A 21449-nucleotide genomic window follows, 5' to 3' on the forward strand; every position below is an offset into this window, starting at 1 on the left:
TGGCTTTGCTTTGTCCAGTTAAGAAATGCATTTTGTTCCACAAAGTCTGGAATTCTCATCACTGCCGGGCTCACCCCAAGGATAAACATGTATAAAACAAATATAAATAAACTCAGTCCAAAACCAGCAAAGGATTTTTGCTGAGGATTGAACTTCTTACCAGACAGAGAACTGCATTTTGGGAATAAATGGAAAATTAGAGGGGTTTTGTTTTGTAGGAGTTTGTGTTTGGTTGTTCTTTTTTTTTTAAAGAAAGAAACACATGGACAAAGGCCACTTTTCAGCTCCTATGAATATTCTGCTGGCTTGTACTTAAAATCAATATTTTTTCATGGCATTTTCACAGTTCTTACATTAGGATCCTAACTGCTTCAGAGGCATTGGTTTATGTTAATTTCTAAATAGACACAGAGTGGATGCAATTAACACTTAGCAATTTTATCTAGTTAGCATCAACTACATTAAAATACTGCTCAGTACTGTATATTTTGTAATCATTATTCTCCTGCTGGAGAACATTGGGAAGGTTATTTCACAGTTATTCCAGCCAAAATGGGGATACTGATATGACAATATGACAAAACACTTTGAGACCTACATAGGATATAACTTCTAATTGGCAGGTGCTTTTATTTATTAATTAAGGATGGACTGGAGTTGCATTAACTATACATCAGACCGAAAAGCTATTTATCACCTAAAAGATAAATTATTCTTGAAGCTCTCGGCTCTTGTGTGTATTCTTTGAAGTGATCCACTTGCTATTTAAATGTCAAACGACTTTTAAAACACTTAATGCACAGAGTCTGGACTTCATCTCTTAATAATACGATTAGAATTTCAGTTGTTACAGCTAATAGGATATTAATATTTGCTTTTATTTTACTGTTATTTAAGGTGCTTTATTATTCTTAATACAGCACATAAAATGAAGAAAACTAAACACACTAAACTTTATGTCCTTTGCACTAAAACCCCACATCCATTAGAAAAAGCCTCTTTGCCTGTGTTTCAGAAAAGCCATAACTCTAAAGATGATTTTGATTAATCAGAGACTTGAAAGTAAAACAACAGTCTTAGTGCTTGCACATTTTTTTGGCACAGACCATAACATCAGAGCTGAAATCCACAGGCTGAGCAGGGAAGGAACAAAGTCACTGTGCAAATGACAAACTCTGGTTTTGCTGCTCCAACCACCAGTGGCACCCCATGCTTGATGAATATTTAGCCGCAATTAGGGTGAATATCTTTTTCCAGCAGCCTTTTCCAAAAAGCTGACCTGCACCTCTCAATGTTGATTTCAGTGAGCAAGAGTGCTGAGAAGGGACTGGGAGGGGATTTCAGAACTGCAGGAACAGCTTAAGGACAGGCTGGGCACGGAACAGCAGCTCTGTGGAGGAGTTTTGGGTCCCAGTGTAACTGGAGGCAGCAGGGAGCCCTTGCACAGGGACCAAGGACAACTGCACCTGTATAAACAGAGCAGTGGCTCCAGGGAAACCACTGCTCCCCTCTGCCAGGCACATTTGAGGCTCCTCTGGTTCTGGAATAGTGTGTCCAGGCTTGGAACATCCACAAGGAACCGAGATCCAGAACCCAGCCAAGGCAGCAGAGGCCACCACACGGTGAAGGAACTGGAGCACACTGAGGCCATGGAAGTGGCTTTAGGCAGCCTGGGACAAGGAAGACTGAGGAACCATTGGCATCTTTCCCTGCCTGAAGTGGGACACAGAGAAGCTGGAGCTAAACTATTTTTTATAGGTCCATGGGGAAATGATAGGACAAAGGTCACAGTCAGGGAAATTTTGACTAGCTATGTAGGAAAAAAATGTTCAGAAGTAAACTGATTAAGCACTGGAGCAAGTTGCTCAGGAGACTGGAATCTCCATCCTCAGAGATTTTCGAAACATGACCGGACATGGTCCCGAGTAACCTGATTTAACTTACAAGAGGGCCCTGCTTTGAGCAGGAAGATCAAGGCCTGGATAACCTCCACAAATCCCTTCCAGCCTAAATGTTTTTAGGGTTCTGTGATTTCTAAAGAGAGATTAGATTTAAATTAAAAAAATACATACAAGAGATCTTTGAAATGCAATCATAACATTGCTGCTTTTATGTTTCAGAGAACTAATGAGAGCCAATTAAAACACAGAGCCCTTTGCTGTATGTGAACTTAGACTGACCAAGCATACTTCTTTATAGGTAAATAATCACCAAAACTCTTTCAAAACACAGCATATTTTAAGAATAAGAAGTGACAGGTCACCTCTTAACCTTTCCTTTACATAACTGATAGTATTTTTTCAAAGCACTGGCTTATTGTCATTTTAGGGATGGAGGATGTTCTTGCAGTTCTATGTAGAGGTGGCAGCATTGTTTCAGCACAACAGATTCTGCCAGGATGGACAAACACTGATGTTCTTGGCCACATGCAGTGATTTATAATCTGGGCGTGGAGAGAAGAGTATATTCCATTTCTTATCACCAGGACAAGGGAGCTACTGCAAACACCAGGCATGCAGATTTTGCTGTGGATTCACTCTCCCTCTTATTTTTCACTAACAATGGAAAAATTGGATTGCAATTACACATAGAAAACCCACAGAGCATTTATTTTCTTTACTCTTCCACATGAGTTTTCAGGGCTAAAGGGCACAATGCTTAAGTAGAGAAAGGCACAACACGAGAGCAGAAGGCATCAGTGTTCTATATTTCTTCATAATTAAAACTGACCTAAGTTCAGTCTCTGAGAGCAAATTTAGAGGATTTTTTTTTATTAACGTGCTAATGTGTCACTACTTTCCACACAAACTCTTAATTTGTCTAAAAGCCAAACTCCTTACTCATCAGTCCATTTACAATGTTTACATTCATCAGGTCAACGACTTGCTGAGACTGAGCTACACAAAGCTCATTAGTTTAACACGTTTATTTTCATTACGCTTTGGCTCCTCAACGAAAGTGTTTTCTCTGCATGAGTTAAGTAGCTGTGGTTAGGTAATCAGAATTTAAAGGGTTATTGCTGGTATGTAGCACAGGAAATCAGTAAGATTTGGATGGTTACCATGCCAAAAAACACTGCTAAAAGCACTGCTAATACAGATGTTTCTCCATTCTGGGACACGACAGCAACACGGTCATTTAGCACCATGGTGTAGCACATGCATAATACTGGAAACTTTCTGTACCGTTCATCATAACCAAGAGCCTAAGACAAAACAAAAACTCCTGTTAAAGAAAAAGCTCAACTTCACAGATAAACTTTTCCAGATAATTGTCCTGCAGGATATATAAACATGGCTAAGTGTCCCATGCTTTCAGAGAGTCACTAAATGTTAGTGTCAGTTTATTCCTGGGACTGGTTTCTTATTGCCCAGATGGAAGCAATGGAACAGCATAGAAAAGAACACTGAGATGCACTTCACAAAGCCACTGCCACTTCTCACTTCATAAAAGCCTCCCAGGCAGGCCAAACAAATTGGTGAAATCCCATTGTGTGAGCAGAGAAAGGGATAAACACTCAATAGTAGAGAACACGGCAGGGAATGTCAGAGCTAAAAGATGGAGCATTGGGAAGGCAAAGGAAGATAGATCATATTGTTAACTCAAAACAACCACAACACTGATAACATTCTTTATTAGAGGGAACTCATTGCCAGCCACTGTTGTAAAGTTTAAATATATAAGAACAAAACAAACTTGAGGCTGCTTTTAAAAAAATTACCCAATTCTGCTGTCCATATGCATTGCAAACAACCTCCCATTTTTCTGGCCAACTTCAGACAAATTAATGAAGTGCTAGAAAATAATTTTTTTTAAAATATTCGTTTCTAAAGCTTGCAGAACTGATCATACGTGCCAGAAACTGGTGGTGTCCTGGCCTGAAGGGAAACACTTCAGTATCTGCAGCTCAGCCAGACTAAAGGCAGAGTGGAACACAACTGAGCAGTGAGTGCTTTGGGAATTCAAGAGGGAGATGTGGATAGAGTGGGGATATCTTGTGGGTAAGCACAGAAAACAGGAGGGGTTTGGTCACTGAAGCAAAAAGCATTTGATAATGAGAGGCCAGAAACTGGGTAATGTCAAGAGTGCAGTTATGGAAATGGAATGAAATTCTGCAAGACACTGGGCTGTAGCAATGCTGCTGCTCTGGGAGCAATTCACTGCTCGTGTTCACCCTCAGTGATCTGAGCTGTAAATTGCCACCAGAGCAAGGAAAATCAGTTCTGCAGGCAGGAGGTCTAATGCACAGAACTGGAGATGTGATAGAGAAATGAAGGTCACTGACTGATAAAGCCTTTCAGATCTCAGAATGCAACTTTAGCAAAAATTCTGAGTTTTACAAAGCAATTGCATTACCAGTGCACAGCCCATTAAATTAAACCTTACCCTTTCAAATTTAGGTAAGGCATTAGTATTTTCTTGCTTTTCATTTTGCAGGTTTGTAATTTGTGGGTTGTTTTTGTTTGGTTGGTTTTTTTGTCTTGCTTTTTTAAACAGGCACTAAGGCCAGGCCTAGGCATTGACAACAGAGATCCAAACAGTTTTGCATTTACCAGTAAACCAAAAAAAAATTATGCTGGATGGCAAATTTAGACAATAAAACACCCAACACCAAGAAGTAAGCAGAGTAATTGTTATGCTGTCCATATCATTAATCACAAGAACATTAACCTTTCAACTGTGGCTAAAGCAATTCCAATTTCATTACTCCCTAGAGGATTCACCTTGGCAATACTCTGCAGCCTTTTCTGTGTAGATGTAGGGGGTCTTCTTTGATCTTTTCCTCAGTTCTACAGGAATGGCAATAACCAACAAACATTTTATGACCGAGTCACACCATTAAACCCAAAATAATGCTAGCAACATATTCCCCCTTGCACTATTGTTTTTAATCCTATTTCTGATCTCTACCTTCTCTGATTCACTTCTGTCATTCATCTTTGTCTCCCCCAGAGGAAAGTGAATTGCATTTTACCAGTAAGGAAAATGAGGTTTTTGGGAAATTCTTACATTGCTGGTAATGAGGAAACTGGAATAAGATTCAACATAGATCAGCTTCAAAAAGGAAGTTTGTTACTTATTTCATTTCTCAGTGCATATGGAAAAAATCACCTCACAAAGGAGATGTGAAAATACAGGATATTTATCACCTTCACTTCTTTCTAAAGATAAGAATAAAATCTCTAGAAGCAATATTAAGATAGAATCAAGAAGAGTTCTTTTGCCATGAGTGGTAACAGCAGAAAATACAGAAACCTTTGATTTACAGGGAATGGATGAGTGCTCCCAGTCAGCCTATGTGGATGAAAGGGGTTGGTGTTGGGGGAAAAGACTCTAGACAATTTCAGTCCTCTGTGTCCAAACATGCTGCAGCTCATTTGGCACCAAGGTTGTTTAAAACTGCCTCCAGCAATTTGGGGTCTTAATTTACGTTTATTATCAGATCCATCACACATCCATCTGATTTCCCAGTGTACATATTTACTTATGAACAAGCTTTTCTAAATATTTTGTCAGCTTGCAATGTAACTGGCACGGGGACACTTTGGGTTTTCATTTCTCCTGTCTTAGTCTTAAGAGGGAGGAGAAACTGAACAGGTCAGTAGATGTTTGCATTCTTTTCCTAACATCATTTCTGTATTGAACCACAATTAGATTACTGTAAAATTATATTTTATCCAGAACAAGTACCACAAATGAAGCTTGGATTGTGGAAAGATGCCATTGCACATAAAGCCTTAATAAATACTGAATTATATATTATTGTACAGGACAGAAAGTGTGAACCAAATATAAAGGCAGCAACCGAGTCCCAAGGGCTAGGGGGAAAACCCCACAATATATTGCACCTACATTTACATAATTACATTTGAAGAGCAATTCACAAGCCAAAATATTGTTGTACTGTGATTTTTCCAGAAGTCATTGCAATAACAACCCCTCAGTCGTATACAACAACATAAAAGAAAAGAGTTGCTCAATTTCATGATTTAAAGTTGACCCTTCTGTATTTCTGTTCTATGGGACCTGAACCCAAAAAACCCTCTCTGTTTGCATATTTAGATCCTGTGACTGTGCCACAAAAATCAACTAAGCCAACATTACTTACCAAAATATCATTGTCCCAAATAAAACATGTAGTTACATAAGTATAGGATTTATGAGAAACTGATGCAAGGCAAAAATGTTTATTTAAATATCACAGCATGAGGTCTCGGCCTGCCAGCTACACATGGAACGGGGCTAATTCAATCCAAAAAACAGCTCATAGGGTTTTGCTGCTTTCTGAAAAGGAGCAGAATTGCAGATGATTGAGCAAATATTTTAAACAAGTCAAAAGCAGCAGCTGGAAAACAATATAATTAATAAAACAGGTAAGAGCACACACTGTTCTGGTCAAACACCAATAATCACAGCAGACAGTGCACCAGGTTCTGCTGTACTAAAAAGCAAGTTCTACTGAGATGTATTTAGCAATATTTTTGCACTTGCCCTTGCATTATTACCGAATAAACAAGAAGCACTAGAAGGCAGCAGTGATTGCCTGGTGGCTTGAGGAAACCCCACCAACTTTAGATGCACAATTCGATCTTAACAGACAGGAATGTCGAGCAAACTTGTAACTTCCATAATAAAAGAAATTTGTATCAGCAGCATCATCTGTCTGTGAGACAGAACACCCCACAGACCCACATTCAAGAAGAAAAAAACCAAAAAACAAACCAAACAAATCCAGCATGAGAAATACAGCTATTAAAAAATATAAATTTTTAAAGAACTCTTTTTTTTTCCAAAGTAGAAGCAGACAGAAACTGCTCTGGCTCCAAACAACTGCACATGTCAGTCCTAATTCTGGCAACAGCCTCAGCTGCTCCAGGAAAGATAAGGGCATTCCATAAAGTTTTCTTTAAGGTAGGGCAAGTGCTATCAGGGAGCACAAAATCTCAACATCCCCATCCTAAAGGTGCCAGGCCAGGCAAATTTATCAGTGCTTGGAATGCCTGGCAGGGCACCACCAGGGCCTTCACTTAGGATGGGTTATTTGCTCTCTCATTTCCATTTCAGAATCAGGATTATGGAATACTTACACTACTCTGGCCAAGAAGCCACAAATACCGATGATGTGATTTTTAGCACTCTATGAGCCAGCCAGGCAGGTTTCACTATTGATCAGTCACATACTGTCAGAAGGTGTGCTGGAATTGCTACAATTTTTGCTTCACCAAGACAGAATTTTTCAAATAAAATCCCAGTCTTTGATTTAAACATTTCCAAACTACCTACTCAGAATATCACAATCCTTCCCTATCACAAGTGTCTTTGCTTCCAACTCTCCCACAGAGAGATTTCTGCAGTTTCACATCAGCTCCCACTGAGCTGGATTCCCAATGAGAACTCAACTGGCCCAGGTATTTTTCCAAAGAAACAGCACCAATCCATTCACACATTACAAAACTAAATCCAAATGTTACTTACAGGCAGGAAGTATTTTCTCCAGGTGTCACAAAACAGATGACGGCACCTCCTCACAAATGGGAACAGAAACTCTGCAGAGGCACAGAGGAATTTCCCAGTGGTCACCCTCAGCCTGTTCTCTAGTTTTTCCCACTTTGAGTGCTGTGCTCTGCCAGATGTTTGCTGCCTGCCTCACCTGTGAGGCTTCACTTGCATTTTAGAGACAACACCTTCCACCTGGAATAGGAACCCTCCAAAATTCCCAGCTGCCTTGCTCTCCATACTCCAGTCTGTCCTAAGGCTCTCATCTTCTACTCTCCAAATCTAAACTCATCTCACAAGAGAAGATACCTGGCATAATATATAAATTTCCTTGCCAATTCAGAAGCAATCTTTTTTTGGTTTACCATTCTCTACCCAGCAGCCTCTTATTTTTTAGATATTTTTTGTTGGTTTTGAGGGTGTTTCTTTGCTTTTGTTTTCCCATGCTCTAGCCAAATTAAATCAAAGACTTGATTTAAAGGGTCATTCTAAAAGACTGCACAATAAAAACAAAATCAAGTAAGTCTTTAAAGAGTACAGTTCAGTCTTTCATATCTAGGGGTGATGGTTGAGAAATTCTTAAGGTGAGTTCCTGATCTCCAGGATAAATTTGAATCTTCAAGTGTTCAATTTTTACTTTTGCCTGTATCCTGAATCCAAAGTACACAATTATGGCCCAGCATTCACATGTACTCACTTCTTACAGATAAATGTTGCCACTGATTTTGAGATTCTGCCAAACCCAGAGAGGACAAAACTTGGCTTTTTAATATTTTGAGTTGAATAACTGTTTTTGGATGCTCCTTACAAGAGAGGAATGCATGTTATAAAACCAAGACTCTTGCACAAGCGGTCCATCCTGGTCCTCTGTAGCTCAGTGATGTAACTATGATTTTATCAGCAGCCTCTTAAAGCAAGAGGAAAAACCTCCCAGATTGTGGCTCAGGTATGTTAACCCCAGTTCATGTTTTTATCACCTTTATACAGGCTCGGGTGTCAGAAGGAGCAGTGTCAGGAATGAGCAGTTATTAAAGCACAAGAAGCAGCATGTTGGGCACGAAGCCTTTTCTCAGCTCGTTGAGATGCTGCTGACATTGGTCTTTTAGCCCCGGTTGCCTACGGGCTCCCCCAGCAGCCTCTCCCCCATCTCTCCCAGCACTAACTGGTCACACCAGTAACAGCATGTTTGAACCACGCTGCTGAGGTTTAATTATCACATTTGATGACACCTGCATGATACAATTTCACACTGTTATGAGACATTAATTGCTTTCTGTACTGTAGCGTGTAACATAGTCAAGAGTTAAAAATAATGCTGTTATTGTCTTTATAATTTTTTTAACCAAAGATTTTAGATTATTTTCCCCGTTATCACTAAGTGTCTAAAAGATTCTGTATTTCTCCTGAAAAACATGCATGTTACCCATAGTCCTCTTACCTCTGGCTAAAAGAGTTGAACCATATTTCTCTTTCACTGTCACTGATTTTCACTGTCACCTTCTGCCACTTAAGGCAAAAGGACAGAACTCCTACTGTTGTCTTACAAAGAGAAAAATAATTTCTCTCTTATATAGGCAATAGTTCCTTTACCCCACACGCTCTGCCCATTCTCTCCAGAATGATTGTTGTCTTATATCCCTCCCCTAGAGAGCTGATAAATGAGAAATTATAAGAGATAGAGTTTTTTCTTTGTGGAAGAGTATGTAGAATAGTTTTCATCTGGTAAAAAAACCCCAAAAAGTCAAGAAAGTCTATGGTCTTAAGAGGAGAATATATTCTTCAAATTATTTCAGACAGCATCACTCTTGGCAAATATTTAAATCAGTATCACAGGAGATTTGCTGTTGATGAATACAACACACATTTCGAGGCTAACTTTTAAGCTCAGCTGTTTAAATTTCCTAGATTACTTTAATTAGGGACAGCCAACATGTCCAGGCTCAGCTACAAAGAGTGAACATCGCAGAACATGTAACATGCAAAGCGTTCCCTCAGGACACGGGGAAATTGGGATGAACTTCAGGCAGTGGCTCCAGCAGGGCCAGGATTTCAGTGCTCTGTTTTCAGCTGCTCAGCCTTTACTTCTCTCTCATTCACGTAGGGGAGATCCAGCATCTCACCAAACCACGGGAATGCTGATTTATTTTCTTCCCTCTATAAAACAGAGGGAAGAAAATCCAAGAAGGGGTGCATGCAATGTGCCCTCTTCTCCTGGCTTCCCTCTTTGGTGGGAGGAGTAGGAAGGCACAGACGGAGCCTCCTGCGTGAGTCTGCAGAAATCTGAACCTCAGTGATTCATGGAAATAATCTCAAAAACTAATTAAGACCAATCAATGAAAGTTACTGTAAATAAAGAGATTTCCACATCTACCTAAAAGTGAAGGGGGAACATTCTTTTGAAAAATGGAACTACTAATACCATGAAAAAGGAATATTTGTCAGTGCAGTCATACATATATGCATTTAAATAAGAAGACTACACAGCAATTGCCTCAAAATAAAGCAAGTTTAACATTTCAAGACTGAAAGGGAAAGAGCAGATTCACAGCACACATTTGGGGATGGATCATTAGCCAACACAGATCACTGCAGTGTAATAATCCAAGAATTATTTTGATTCATTTTTTTCTCCTCTGAGGCATTTACTTCTAAGATAAAGAAGATGAGCCACTGACAGGTATACCTGGAAGGAAGTATCTGGAATATTTTCTTTGAGGGTTGAGATCCAATCTATATGGCTTTCATAGCCAGAAAAAAATAGAAAAAAAAAAATAAAGAAGAATATTTCTCAATCAAATAGGAAAAGCTAAAAAATTTAGTCACACTGGAGCACACATGAAAAATGTTGTGCTTTGCAAAAAAAACACAATAAAGTGGTTTAGAGTGGGCTGGAATGAAGTAGAATAACATTGCAAGTATATAACTGGACAATAAATGAAAAAAGGGTTGGGTAACCAAACCAAGGTTAAATAACCCACTTGGACCAATTCTTTAGTAATTCCTGTAATTTTGCTAAATTTAAAGTAATAGACAAAATGTTACTGACTTATCTCACTTTTCCAAGTGGGGAAAACATAATCCTACTACTAATTCCATTTCTACAAAAAACCCCATCTCATTTCATTCAAAAATAATTAAGAAATAATCATTAATCTTGATATGGATTTTATTCTGTAGTTTTTTTCCTATAAGAGTGAAAACCAAAAATGTTTTCTTTCAAGAAAAGAATTTAAATTTGGAAGGAGTGGACTCATTTTGAAACAACAGCAGTTTAAGACTTAAAACCTTTATAAAACAGATTTTCCATTCTTTTCCAAAGTGGATTAGTAATATCCTTGGAGACATGCAAGAACTCCAGCCAGAGGCAAGCCATGTTGGAACACAGAGAGCAGACATTAAAAAGGAATGTTGCCACCCCATTTCAAATAGAAAGTTTTTCACAATGAGAATTTTATTGTTTTAAGAAGAACATACAGAGGCAGATAAGAACTGTGAGGAATTAGACCTTACTAGCTGGGTAAGGGAATCCCATGGAATAAGCCAGAAAATATGACTTAAAGAAAAAATACAGAGAAGGAAAAATTTGACTTATATCAAATTATTTTAGGCACCAAGGGAAGGAAAAACTTTGATAAACATTTCTTCTAAAAAAATTCCCGTCTAAGCTAAGGGTGGTAACCAAGTTCATAACCTTGACAATAGCAATTTAAGAAACAAGATAAAATACCAGTTTTGCTGTACAGTAAAATCAAATTAAAAAGTGATGAACAGAAGCCCTCCTCAGACAGTAATCTACAGTTTGTGGAGCTAAATGAAACGCCATGGTTGTCTAGACCAATAATCCCTTGCTGGCTTGTAACTCCATTATATTTGAGACATTTTCAAACATTTTCCAAATTAGTGTATTTTTTCAAACTTTGTAATTACTTCTATTGCCTATAAACAGCTCAGGCTTCAGGAGATTTAATTATTAGTTGCCCTTGAAAGACAATCCAATTTAGGGATAATTTCTGCTGCTGTCTCAGTCATAGCAATGAAGACTTGATAACGTAGACAGGAACAAATATAATAAGGCTAGATTAAATGAAAAAAACCCCAAAATACCCTATTTTTCTTTTAAGAGAAATTACAAGTTTCTTTGGCAAAGATATGCCTTTTAACAGTAACTGGAAACTACTGATTCTGCCAAACTCTGCTTCTGCATAGGCAGGTTGATTTCTGGGCAGTCAACCTTACTAAGCCACAGCTTCCAATTTACAAAAAAATGCTGAGAATTTATAATTGAAAATAAAAATTCCTAAAGGAGCTGGACACACGGAGGTAGAAAGAAAAAACTCTCCTTTTTTGGTTTTAAATCTTGCCCCAGTTATTTGCAAGCATATAATTATTAATTTTCATTTGGTACAAATGGAAACCAAACCCAAACAAACAAAATAAACTTCAAATGGAACAAACAACCCACAAAGACAGCAAACATTTAGGTGCTTAATCATGCAGAGAATCAAAAGGCGAGCACAAAAACACCAACCACAATGAAGGGAAAACTTATTAAAAAAAAAATAACCATACCTCAGAATCTTTTCCAAGCTTTGTGTGGAGCTTAGCTGGGCCTCACATCAACTCACCCTGGGGCTGGGCTGTGGGGAAAAGCTTGATGGCAGGCACCAGCCATCCCTGGTGCCAGCAGAGCCATCGCTGCTGCTCAGCTAGGTGCTGGTTTTAGGTTTGCCATGAAATCTTTCTGAACTCTCTTTCAACACATTTTCAAGCTGGCTTTGCAGGACACTCTCTTCATCTCCTCCTCCCCTGTTTTACACGTATATGGTGTGCCCAGGGGCTTGGTGTGAAGGTCTGGATCATGGGAAGAAATAACTGGTCCCACTCACAGTGGAGTTAACAAGCACTGGGATGGATTCTCATTTAAAATCACAGTGACAAATAATCTTAACCCTGTCTTAAATTGAGGATTTCAGAACTTTTAGCATTTGGCAAAGCATTTAGATGGAATGATAGGATTCACGCTTCTATTTTCACATGGATCACCCCAAACCTTTTACGCTGTGACAACAGTTTCTAGCTTGGTGTGGAATCACTGCTGTAAGATTATGACAAAGAAACTGCTTGTTCTCCCTTTCCCTGCCTCGAGAATTAAGAGCAGCCATGCCCATGGCAGTCTCAAGCAAAACCTCTCCTTGTCAGCTTATTTTTCTGAGGTTTGCCAGCTCCTCACCATTTACATGTGCACAATCTCTTGCCAGGAAGGGCTCTCACTACAGGAGCAACATCTCCTGCCTGAGACAGGACACAGGTGATGTTTCCTTCCCCTGGAAGGGACTGTCCCACCCCCCTTGGACCAGATTCCTGCAGAACCTGCAGGGCAACTTTTGTCACTGAGGAAGGGCTCCAAGCATACCAGGGGCACTGGCCAGGAGGAAGAAAAAAAGAGAAGCAATACATTTTTTTCCCCAATTTCTTTCACCACCCAAATTTAGTCTGGCTGCCCCAGCAAGCCCCACCCCCCCCAGGGTAATTAGTTGTGGCCTCAGGCTTTGGATTGCAAAACTCACTTCTGCCTGCACAGGTGAAATTGTTTAATTGCTGCTCCACTAGAATGAGCACAAACAACAAAACCACTGTTTGCCCATGATACTCTCGAAGAATATCAATAAATCTACTCTGTACATAGGATGTGGATTAAAAAAACAACTTCAGGAAGTAGGTTTTCTGTAAGATCCCTGGGTAAGCTGAAAATTTACATGTCTTTAAAACCAAGCCAGTCAATCAAGGAAGATTTATGCTTGTAGAAACATCTCAGAAAGTTTCCACTGATTTTCTGCTTTGCAGCTTCTCCCTTTTGCAGAAAATAAACAATTAAGATCAGTTCAGAACAGAGTTCAGGCTCTGCCACTGGTCTCCTCAGGAAAATAACCTTCTTTTCCCTGGAAAATGCAGGAAGAAAGTTGTGTGGACCCAGCAGGGTAAGAAATGTTAGGCCAAGCAACCAGTGGTCAGGTGTAACATGAAATCTGAGCTGGTTAACAGCTTTACCCTGCTGAAAACGTATTTTCCACCCTTTCTATGTAGACTGAAAGGATTAAAATAGTTAGCTAGAAACCAAGACACATGCTTTCCCCCAGAGGAAAAGATAACTTTGTGCTGGTGGGATTATGCAGCATTTCCCTGGTATCCAAACCATGCCAAATTACTTTAGATTTTATCTTCATTTACATATCTGCATAATATGTACTTGGTGCAGAAGAATATTTTAATGTAGCAGCAAATTTTGAAAGTGTGTGGCATGGAATTTGTGCCCAAAAGACACATTTCCATGGAGCAGACATGGGAGTGTTCTTGCTCTTATTAATGCCCAGACCTCAGGGCTATAGAGCCCTGCCAGGCTCCAGGCTGGGGCCACTGAAGGGCCGTGGATTCCCCCTTGATATAAACAGGGATGACTTCTGGGATCTTTCATTACCATTTTGTCCAGAAATTCACCCAAATGGAAGTACTGAACCAACAAAGGCTCTCTGAGAACACAAATAAAGCAAGTATCAATAAAGGCACAGAGGTTGCTGGCTGGATGTGTCTGCACCAGTTCCTGCACCAATGTGTTTCGCAAGCCTGCCTGGCATTTTAGCAGTTGGAGAAATAAGCACCAAATTCTGTACAAAGCCTTTAATATTCAGCTTTCATACCAAATCTGAACCTCAATGCTCAGGTCATAGTTTACATCTGTAGTTATCTGTAAAGAGTCTGTGCCTGGGTTAGAATGAGCAGAAGGTATTCAGTCTACAAATATGCTTCATAAAAGGAATCTCAGGTTTTAAATAATGCATTTTTTCTCTCAAATGGAGAAACTGAAGGTGCAGTTCCATGACACTGCTACATCAATTAACACCTAGTTTCAGCCAAAAGAGCTAATCTTCATGTTCTGAAATAGAATAGAATGAGATAATAAAGTTCAGTTCACTGAATTATTGAAGAATCTGCATTCATTTGAGGAAATTATATGAGGGGAAAATTATTTTTTGAAGTGCTATTGAAACTAGTTTTTAGAAAAATTACCTTCAGCAGTAAATTAGAATGGCAATTTATGGAAAAAAAGTAAGGGCCTTTAATGTAAACAAACTGGAAACAGGGTAGTTTTGATTTCTGATCTTCCTACAGCCTTAGTTAAGAAACCTCAAGCCTATAAATAAGCCAGCCTACTGTGCTGTTTTGATTCCTAATCCTTGGTCAAATAATTTATATCTCATATAAAATAGGAAGTATTACATTTTTATATCTTACATAAAATAGGAAGTATTACATTTTTATCTGGATCTTGCACTACTCAACAGAACCATTAAAAACATTATTTCTTCTTTATGCCCACAAAAAAGATGCAGAGGATAGGAATACACAAAGAAGTTTGTTTGCAGAGCAAACAAAGGGATAAACCTGAAGAGCTCCAGTTATTCCATGAGAAATAGATACATGCACATCCTTATCCTAAAAAGCAGTTATTTCAAAAGGGGATAAATTCTTGTCTTACCTCAGGAGGTGAATGGGAGGTGGATTATCCTGTCCTGGGGTAAGAAGGTCTGTGTGGCAACCCTGCTGAGAAGCTGATGCACTTCAAGTTCACACAATGGTTTGAACTATTAATGCCCTATATAAATAATTTGTTCAGGTGTCCCTGAGCAAAGGGAGTTATCCCAGCTCGGTGACAAAGCTGAGCCGTGCAGCCACCACGGAGCCAGGCTGGGAGAGCTGAGGGTGTTCACCTGGAGAAGTGAAGGCTCCAAGAGACCTCAGAGCTCCTTCCAGTGCCTAGAGGGGCTCCAGGAGAGCTGGAGAGGGACTGGGGACAGGGCATGCAGGGACAGGACACAGGGAACGGCTTCCCACTGCCAGAGGGCAGGGAGAGATGGGATATTGGGAAAGAATTCCTCCCTCTGAGGGTGGTGAGGCCCTGGAACAGAGAGAAGCAAAGTTCTGAGCACAATCTTTGTTCCCTTGGTGTTCAGGCACCACCTGAGAGAGAACAAAAATGCAACTCACAGCAAAACCCTTGCTCCAGGTACTGGGAAAAGTAAACGTAGCCATTGGTCATTCCTAAGTGAAAAACTCTGTCCCAAAGAGTATTTTCCCAAGTGCATTATGGAAACCATCTGTGTCAGCTATGAAGATGAAAAATTCAATACTTGCAAGGAAAGTGATGCTGTTCCAGATTCTACAGAGCTGAGGGTAACAGCTGCACTGATCATCTCTGGCCAGTTGCAATATGGAATTCCCAGCACCATTAGTGTTTGGTTAAAAATTTCACATAAAAGAGAGGAGAGAACTATCCAGTTTTAATATTTCCACCCTTTATAATACATATGGGTAGATATCTTTCTGTAGCCTTTCTTGTAGAGATTTTGCTTGGCCTTTTAGTTTTACTTGTTTACTTCAGGACGTGTCCAAACAGCTCATGTAAATCAAGAATGAGAGTTCTAAAATCTTAATTGCCAGTTTGCTGGTTGATATTTCCTGATTGCAACAAGTAAAAGAGAAAACTAGTTGAAAAAACATGGAGAAAGAAGAGAACTGTTTTTTTAAATGTACTGTGAATTTTATATCTCAACCTTCCCAAAGAAGTTGCAAAAAGCTTCCATTTGAAAAGCACCCATTTGAAAAATCTACTTCAGCTAACATGTGCTTTTCTTGGGGAAAAATAAATACAAAAAATTTAAATAAGGTATCTGAGCTAAGGGAAATAGATTGCTGACCCATATCTTGGGGCTTTTTATTTTCTTTGTGCCAGTAAAGATGCTATTTTAAGGTTATAATTAGAGCTGGTTTGAAAGAAGCAGTTAAAAGGAATGTGTTGGTAATTTGACGAAATCAACTCCAGTTTTGATGAAAAGCCAGCTACTTTGAGTAACATCATTCACAGGCATTATAAAGTCAATGTCATTTAGTTCTTAATTTTAAATTCCTGATGTTTCTGATTGTAGCAATTCTCTTGACACAGCAGCCATTCAGTGTAACATTACACCAGGAGGCACAGAAAAGTGGTTTCTCTAACTTGTCATGCCAGTTTTGCAGTTCAAGCTCTTCTCAAACGCTGCTTTTTGGCAACTCCGATTGTGCAATAATTATGAAAGTGGTTTTTTTGAGTTTCTAAAGGGTACTCTACGAAGGCAGCTGACTCCTTCATTCCTACAGTGCCTCAGTAATTATTTCTCATCCTACAGGGCTTCCAGTATGTAATTTTATTATCAGGATTAATCAAGGAGAATGATTCATGCTTAGTGGAAAGCAAGGTAAGTTCAACACAACATTAGGACTGAAAAATGCACGACCAAACTGAACTCACAACAGGATGAAGCTTTAACAACTGGCTCATGTAGACTGCTCCTTCTGTTGTCACTTCCAAAAATACAGTTCTATTCCAAGAGTGACAAAATAACAAATGGTTCCACACCTGTTTCGTTTCAGTGATGGTACCAAAATGGGTGCTTTGGCTCATTTTCCTAAACTGATGTAAAACAAAGGGATGTGAAAAGGAAGGAAGGGAATGGAGAAACTATAGTTTTTAATTTTGTTTCTGAACAATTTGAATTTCTGAATCCACAAAAATTCAAGCCCCAGTTCGTATTTCTTTTGGGACATAAGATTATCTGCACCATTTTCTTACAGTGTCAGCTCTAATAAATATTATTTAAAGTCACTAAAGACACTTTGAGCAGCTCAGTGCCTTTTTGACTGGGCTCATAAGGGACTGGCACCTCCTGGTGCTGAGCACGTGTAGCTGGAGTTCACACCTTGTTTAGGAAGAGACCACCACCACCAAACTGTCCCTTTGTTTCTCTTCCTCAGAAAAATAAAATCACCTTTCCAACAGACCATTCTGGGAAGATTGGATTTACTTTCACCTAGACCGTGAAAGTTAGCTCAGGACTGAGGACAACAGCCAGACAACAGTTTAAAACTCCAGTGCCCTAAAGGAAAAAATAAAAGCATAATTTTCAAGTCCAATTAGGGCTTTGGCTCTGAGCATTTGGCAGAAGGAGAAGAGTAAGTGTTTTATGACTTGCCTTTGCATGGATGGTGCTATGAGGAGTTAATGTATTAACTAACAAGGTCCCTGTGAGTAATTTTTGACTTTGTGAGAGGGTCAGGGGAATCAGAGAATGGAGGGAATGTAGATTGCACTCAAAGCTGTTTTATCATCACTCCTGGGGGCAGTGTGTTTTCAGAGAAAAAAATCACTTTTGTGGTAACTGATTTTAAAACAGGAATTCAGACTTTCAGTTTCTTTGCAGGATGGCTCCAGCTCCTCAGCTCTGCATAGACTGATGCTTATCTCTGACAGCAAAAAATGGTAACAGCTATTTCCAGACCTTGAAACAAAATCAGGGCATATGGGACATGAGGAGCTACTGCAGTTCCTGTAAGGACTTTTGAAGGCAATTCCTGGAAAGAGTTTAGATCCAAGATTTCCTAGAAAACCCCGGAAAATTTTTAGGAAGGGTCTCAGTCTAGGATGGGAAATTCCTTGAACAGTACAGGAGCTACTTCAGGTTCTAGATCCAGGAATTCCTATAAAAAGTGAGAAAATGCCAAGAAAGTTTGTAGGTCCAGAAACTCTAAAAAAGGTCTCTGTCCAGGAATTCCTGGAAAGATCACACATTCAGGAATATTTACAAAGCCCAAGAAAACTAGAAAAGATTTAGATCAGTTAATTCCCAGAAAGTGATAGGAAATTCTACGAAAATTTCTCAGTACAGTAAATCATAACAGAGGTCTCAATCTAAGTATTCCTGGGAAGAATCTTGGTCCAGGATGTCCAGGAAAACTCAAAAAAAATCCCCTAAATATTGCTAAAAAGTTTCTATACGTCAGATTTTTTAAAAAGACCATATACTGAATGTTGTTTATTCTAAGTTGCTTATACAAATTGTTTGAGTAACTTTTACATTTCATCATTTGATTTACAGCCAGTAACACTTCCCATATGGGCAAATCACTTCCCAGCTGAGCATTCTGGTTCTGGAAAGGTGAATAGAATTGGAGTCTCTCTTACGAAGCTTCTTCGCTATTTGTGAATAAGAACTACAAAAAAAGCCTCAAACCAACCCAACAAATGTACAGGGACACCTGTGAGTTATTATTTTAAGCAGTTTGGTTCAACTGTCAGAGAACAACGTGGGCTTTGTCACCAAGTACTTCAAACCAATCCTGCTAATTAGGATTTCAAGTTTAACACTGACATAGATTGGCAAACTAATTTTGGGATCTGCAGCTCAGGGGAGGTTTTTTCTAGGTCTGGTCTATTTAGCATGATGTGATGAATACCATTGTTATGAGAGGGGTCTTTCACATCATGACATATTCCATTTACACAGCTGGCCCCAACATTTAATCTCACCAGAATCCAGTTTATTCCCCTCCAGCTGCTCTGACTCAGTAATGCTGACAGAAAAAATTCACTTCAGTAGAACAAGTGGCTTTTCCCTTCAGCACCAATTTCTGAAGGAGGGAAGGAAGGAAACACCATTCTGTGACAATTCCTTTGCTGACCACAGCTGTACTCACCACTCACTGGAAGTAGAGCTGCAGACCTGGAGAGGAAAACTTTGGACTTCTGGGCTCCTCATTATCTTCTGAGAACATGTTTTCTTCCACAGGCACTGCCAAGTTTTAAGCTACAACCTTCTGCTCATAAAATAAGCTGAAAGATACCAATGATTTCAATGAAAAAGTCCTCCCAAAAAGCACACAGGAGATTTAAAAGGGTGAAGTGCAAACATTAAAGGTCCAGCTGATTTCAGAAGGATGTATGAAAAGTGAAAAAAAAAATAAAAAAATCTCAAGGCACTAAAAAAATTGCAGTCAGATAAGGAAACATCAAATACTTGGATCAGGAGAGACTAACAGGTTAATTCACATAGCATTTTCCCTTTAAGAGACCATTTTTCTGAGTTTATGTATTTTACATAGATAAACTCCATTTGTTGTCTGCTCATTTGAGAGTGATTTGAGGCAGAAGTTTTTTCTAAGGATAAGCTAAAGCAGAACTAGATTCTCCCAAGATTATCTGTGCAGCAGACAGCAAAGCATCATCATTCATCCTTACAGTAAAAATAGCCCACACATTAATTACTACAGGGGACTCAGTGAAACTCTACTGAGAGAGAATTACATGTTGATAAAAGAAACCACCATGAATAATAACTGTGTAAAGCAAAATGCTAGAGGTGCTAAAATCTTGGTTTAATATCCTCTATTTTGTACAGAACACAATAGGACTCTTCAGATGTGAAAAAAAGCCTTGCACGCTGTAGTTCACCACACCCTGCTCTGGAAAAGAGACAATCCCTTAGTGCTCTCTAGTGGCTGCCAGTCAAAGAACCTCTGCAGGCTGCACTGCCAAGTTTAAAAATACACAGAATTATCAAAGTATTCGGTTGCCCCTGTAGTCAGCCACGACAACCCAGGGAGAGCAGGCACTTGTGTTCACATCAGAGCTCTGCACTGCTGGGGCTTGCTCTTTCTTCAGGACTCGGTTCCACAACAGAACTGCAAATATTGATCTGCCTGAAATTACATAGAACAAGTTTAACACATTTGATGAGGATGAAGTGTATGAGGTGTCTCAAAGTTGGTATCAAAACGTGGTATCTTTTGACTCTCTAACAAACTCCAGCTGTGCCAGATTTCTTCCTAATCCTGGTGAAGGGAAAACCATTCCCTTCTGCTTGATCTGGACTTTGCAGCTGAGACAGCCAAAATGGGTGCCTATTTTGGGCTATTAAAACTCTCTCACTGTGCTGAAAACACAATTCATAAACCAAGCCTGAGGCCATCAATCCTGTATAAAACCACCTGAGCAGAGACAATTATCCTCTGCCCACAGTTAGTGACACATTTCATAACCATTGTCAGGTTATGCTGCTCTTGTAAATTGTCTTATTACTAATAAATTACACATTGATATTTATTGCTTCAGATGCATAAAGTCTAAATGGCAAAATTACCCTTTAAGGTAATAAATTAATTCCTAGGGTTGGTACACCAAGAATTTCCTGTCCAACAGTGAGTGGATTCTCTCAGCTCCATCAGACATTTATTCAGCTAAATAAAGAACAAATTGCTGAGTGTAAAACCACTACCAAGGGTTTGCAGTATCATCCATTAGCTCCAGGATTTCCTTGACTGCAACAAAGGATTGCAGGCTGCCAATTATAATTAAATAGAACTCCCTGTGGTCTTAAGCAGAGCTCCTCATTGCCCTGGACTGGAAAATGCAGATTAAAACACAAGAATAATAGAAAATGAATCCAAACCTGGTCCCAATAACTGCAATTTCCAGAACTGGAAATATCTACCTCTGTAAACAGCATGTAGATGACATTTGCCCTGGGTAGAATGCACAGGCTGTGACATTCCTGTGGAGTCAGCTGATCTTCCACTCAGGAAATCCGGTCAGAACCCACATGAAAATTTCAGAAGCACATACTGCACCGTTCAGCTGCACATATAGAACATCCTTGCAAATAGAGACAGAGATTGATTTTGACAGCTTTGGTTCGTAATGCATTAATAAGCAGAATTTTTGTAACAGCCATGAAGCCAAGGGAGAAAGAAGACTAAACGTTAAAATAATTCATGACTTCTGAATGATTTGGAAGAAGAAAACCTACTGGCATCTCTCTTGACTGATCTAATTTGATTTATTTCCACTTTCTATAGAGAGGGGAAAAAGCAACGTCAGCAAAAAAACCTCTGTTGGCTAGTTCATTAAGCAAGGGTATAATTACCTAATTATAAATACCATGGGTCACACAATCCTTAGCTGCATGAACCTCCATCTCCATACAACACACAGGCTTACAAATGACAAGCAAGATTTCTAAGTAGTCATTTATGTACATAATTAATTACATATTTAGCAAAAATTTGTGTTCCAACCTCTATTTCAC

At 39.3% G+C, this 21449-nt stretch overlaps 1 protein-coding gene and 1 long non-coding RNA gene across 4 annotated transcripts in view; one reads left to right on the top strand and one right to left on the bottom strand.

Annotated features, from left to right (window-relative positions):
• The window catches only part of LOC111938045 (uncharacterized), a 207498-nt gene that overhangs the window by 91035 nt on the left and 95014 nt on the right, over positions 1–21449 (bottom strand). Inside the window, exons 1-3 of one of the 3 annotated variants that reach the window (XR_015276977.1) lie at positions 20814–20937; positions 19063–19198; positions 7477–7547 (exon numbers count right to left, since the gene is read on the bottom strand). The exons of 1 other annotated variant lie outside the window; for it this stretch is intronic. The gene's annotated coding sequence lies outside the window, so the exon portion shown is untranslated. Of the gene's footprint in view, positions 1–7476; positions 7548–19062; positions 19199–20813; positions 20938–21449 lie in introns of those variants that run through there. One more of the 3 variants, XR_015276976.1, reaches the window with a different exon arrangement.
• On the top strand, positions 12717–16787 carry LOC111938042 (uncharacterized). The gene is made up of 2 exons (XR_002868850.2): positions 12717–12805; positions 16719–16787. It is a non-coding gene; the product is annotated as an uncharacterized LOC111938042 (long non-coding RNA).

The sequence above is a fragment of the Cyanistes caeruleus genome, chromosome 16 (assembly GCF_971803275.1).
Source record: "Cyanistes caeruleus chromosome 16, bCyaCae1.hap1.1, whole genome shotgun sequence".
NCBI classification, from domain to species: Eukaryota; Metazoa; Chordata; class Aves; order Passeriformes; family Paridae; genus Cyanistes; species Cyanistes caeruleus.